The 4,334-nt window shown below is 36.7% G+C and overlaps 1 long non-coding RNA gene across 1 annotated transcript; it reads left to right on the forward strand.

The window, feature by feature from the left end:
* The first annotated feature begins 570 nt into the window (after nt 1-570).
* Nucleotides 571-3,937, forward strand: LOC116813392 (uncharacterized). Its single transcript, XR_004370959.2, has 3 exons — nt 571-1,863; nt 2,198-2,274; nt 3,025-3,937. It is a non-coding gene; the product is annotated as an uncharacterized LOC116813392 (long non-coding RNA).
* The last annotated feature ends 397 nt before the right edge of the window (nt 3,938-4,334 follow it).

The raw sequence follows: 4,334 nt of genomic DNA on the forward strand, positions 1-4,334 counted from the left end.
GTTTTGCTCTGGAATCCACAAAATTTCTGATCAAATTATTTACCAATGTATTACTTGTAAATCTTAAGATATTTCTGGGTATAAGTAGCATGCCCCACGAAATCCTTTGAGACCCACATTCCCTTTGCAACACTCCTGGTGGACTTTACAGATTTCCCTCAGGCTTCAGGTTATTCTCACTATAGGTTGACTATACCTAATCTGAAAATCCAAAATCTGAAATGATACAAATCCAAAACGTTTTGAGTGTTGGCATAATGCTCAATGGAAATGCTCATGAAAGCATTTTTTATTTAAGGTCTTTGGATTAAGGATGCTCATCCAGTAAATATGATGCAGCTATTCCAGTGTCCAAAACGATCCCAAATCTGAAGCACTTCTGGTCCCACCCAAGTATTTCAGATGAGGAATACTCAACTCATAATTGGTGATTACCTGCATAGTTAGTAGATGGACTGAGTACTATCCAACTAGACCTGCTGATGCCACAATAGTAGTAAGGAAAAAAAACTGAGATTATTCTTCATTTTGGCATTACTTAATGTATTAAGTCAGACCAAGGAACTCACTTAACAACAGAAGTAAATCACATGCTCACAAAAACTCTAGGATAGTCATTAAAATTCTATACTCTTTACCATCCTCAGTCCTCAGAGAGGTGGAACGTGATAATTTAGACAGTAAAAGAACTATAAAATATGTCAAGTACAATAGACCTAAGTGGCCAGAAGCATCACCCCGACCCCGATAAAATCTGGAAAACCCCAAACAAGAGAGATGGATTAACTGCTTTTTGAATAGTTTTTGATAGCTTTATGCCTATTAGCATCTCCAAACATTTTGTTCCTGAAGTGAGTGAGCATTACGGGGACCTGAGTGAAAGGTTCATTATTATGACTAGATATCTAAAAGAACTATCTCTTGTACTTGGAGCTTACCATTAACAGGCAAAAAAGTCATGGCCATTGTCTACCAATGAGCTTTCTATCCCTTTTGACCAAGCTATCAAGCATACATCAAAATTTTGACAAGAAAGCATACACTGTCATCTTTCTGGGAAGTACCTTATGAAGCACTGCTGAACACCTACATGGCCATCAAAATAAAAAGAAATCTTTCCTGGATTCATGCAAGTCATGCCAAGTTAGACCCAGATCATCATTTCCAGAAAAATTGAAAAGCTATTCTTACAGCTGACTTCAAACCAAGGATTTTCAGGGCCAATTCACAGGGTCCCAAAGCAGATGACAGCACAAAGTGGACTATTTTTTCCAATATCTTGGATCAAGAACTACCTTTCCACCTATTTTACCTTGATATCTTTCTCTTCTCTGACCAAAGGAAAAAAAAGTAAATAAAAACCTCAGAAACCTCTTTGAGCTTTAAACAGAAACCTTCCCCTTTATTTATTGATGGACTGTCTGGAGATTTCTACTCTTTTCTTCTTCTGTTTCTTCACAATGAGATGTTTCCAAACTGTGTCTTGCTTCAAATTACCCTTATGGCTTTTTTGAGAATCCTAGCATAAATCCAGCACCTACTTGTGCCAGTCTTCTAAACACTGGCAACTTCAATCAATCTGAATTTTGGTTATGTCAACATATAGGTATACAGAAGCTAACTAGTTTTTGTTTCTGCCAATGCAGACACCTGGTGGACACAGACTGGACTATGGATGTACAAAAGGGTATGGTATCTACAAACAGGAAGACAAAAAACATGCCACCTCTCTTTCTGGTAAACTGATTTGGCACTTGGAAAATTCCATGGAAACTCAAGTTCTATTCTTTGTTCAGGTGACGTTATTGAATGGACAAATTTCCCTTTTCATTGGAAACAGAAATGGTACTGGACCCTTTCTAGGTAAGATACCATGACAACACTGAAATCAAACCACGGGGTAATTTCAAACCCTGCACAAATGTCATAGATCGTTCTATTACTAACTTTTAAGATACAAGCATTTGTCTGGTCACTGGGTGTCACTCTTGGTTTATGGGCCATGCTAGCAGGATCTGGAATAGCTTAGCTGTTTCTCTGATCAGGCTGCTTATTCTAAAAAATTGTATGTGGGTAAACCAAAATTTTTTATTAACTTGGTTAGGTGGTAAAAGTGATTTTCATAACTGCCAAGATCAGGCTGTAGTTCTTCTCTAGCAAATATTTCACAACTTCTTTTGCTTTTACATCCTGATAGAGAAACATGTAAATAGAGAAGCACAGATCCAACATAACTGATGACAGAGCTTGTGAAAGACATCAGATCCCAACTTGGTGAGTCACAGTTTCTCCTCTGACCTTGTTCATGAACAACACTAATTTCTGCATTTCAAGGGGCCAAAAAGTATATATTAATAAAGTGTTTCTAGTTAAATGCTGAGGGCAATGTGAATTTGTACACCTGGCACCCTCCTTCATGGGGAATTCTATGTTAAATGCAAGCCAAATTGCAAATCTGAGCTCCTATGTTCATAAGATAACACCACATGGATGTACTCAATGAGACATCATAGAAAACCCACTTGTGTCTTACAGCTCCAACCTCTATTTAGTGATGAAGACCTTTTTTCCAAGTTTTGAAACATGTGATTTAGAAAGAATGATGGTAGATATTTCCAAAGTAATACAACCAATATGCAATAACAAGTAAAGTCTCTAGGAGCACTCCAATTGGGAGTTAAAGTTTAGCTTCTGATGCGCTCCAAAATTGTCCCATTCTGGATACACTGAAGTATTTGGAATGGGACAATTTTGGAGCACAACAAAAGGTGGAACTTAAGCAATTATGGGAAAACAATGCTGCTTTTATGTAAATCACACAGGAAAAATTGTGTCAAATTCACACTTTTGGAAAAAAAAAGGTTAATATTCTTCATCAAATAAACGAGGCATAGTCTTTAACTAGGCTGACCTATTCCCAAGATGAGGAGACAGGTTCAGTGGCGTATGGGGCAATGTGCTTAGATTTGTTATTTTCTGCTTATTCATCCTTGTTCTAATCTATGTTCTTCTCTCCCTTTGCAGATCTCTTGCCTCACAGCTTCTAACCCAAATCTTATTTCTACAGCAACCAACACAGCTTCTCGTTTGTAAAACTTCTCAAGATGTTTCAAAATGGAAGAAATGCCGAAACCCACAAAGAATCCTTGAGCTGGTATGGTTATTTTTAGTTGAAGACATTTGAGATTCCACAAATGCAGAAAAGAACCTTCTCAGAGCTTCCTTCTTCTGATTAAAAGCAGCCACTTCTGGGAAATAAGGCTGGCATAAATCCTCTCTTGAGAGTGGCTTTACTCCCAGAAACAAGACCAAGGGTGTATCTACCATAAATCCCCTCTCCAGGGGAGTTTGATGGCCATAAAGAAGATGAAAAGAGTGCTCACACCTGCATAAACAAACGTTATCACAAACTTTCTTATCTCTTGTTTGTTCTCCCAAAAACCTATTTGTCTTTCCTAAAGAAATCCATTTGTTTTCCTTATAGAAGTCTTTTCTCCTGACTTACTTCTCCTACTAAGTTAGATATATAAACTTCTAATTTAACCTTTTAGGAAACTACTTCAGTTGTAAGCTCTTGTATGCATATAAACTGTTTTTTTTCTCTTGTTAATGTGTATTTTCACAGCATATCCTCCACCCAGATCCTGAATTTGAGAGGGTAGAGGAAAAGTTTTCCTCTCTAACACTTTTGTTCTCTGTCAATGGCTTAGCTGGATTGCTAGTCTTCCTATTAAAAGCAGCAATTTATTCTTCCAAAGATAGTTTCTAAATAATATTCCATAGAATTTTCTTTTTAAATAACCAGGTAATACCTACCTTGACATCAAGAGAGCACTGTGATCAGTAATTTTAATGCCCCGGGAACATACTTTTAAGTATACATTGTTTTTCAACCAATATTGGAAAGGGAAAGTTCCAAACCACACTAATTGGACCTATACTGAACATGGTAAATTCTTCTTCAAATAGTTGCTAATGGTTTGCTGGGACAGTACTTCCCATCTGTAATAACTCTTAAAATTAAATTACTAATATCTTTGGATTTCTCGTTCATCTTTTACTTAATATCCAAAAAATAAATTGTGAGGTTTTTTTAAATGCCTGGGTAAAATTCTGAAATAGTAGCTTATTTCAATTTCGATAGCTGCTGAGATTCACACTAGCTTTTCTTCAGTTGACAAAGTAAACAATAAAACTTCAGCAAAACTGGAAAATATAAGAACCGCCAATGTATAGTCCCCCAAAGGATCCAGCAAGTTATAGAGTCCAAAGCCCTTATTTTATAAACGAGTAAACTGAAGACAAAAGCACCAATGTAGTTGCTTGAAGGTTAT

The sequence above is a fragment of the Hylobates moloch genome, unplaced genomic scaffold, assembly GCF_009828535.3.
Source record: "Hylobates moloch isolate HMO894 unplaced genomic scaffold, HMol_V3 SCAFFOLD_9, whole genome shotgun sequence".
In the NCBI taxonomy this organism is placed as follows: domain Eukaryota; kingdom Metazoa; phylum Chordata; class Mammalia; order Primates; family Hylobatidae; genus Hylobates; species Hylobates moloch.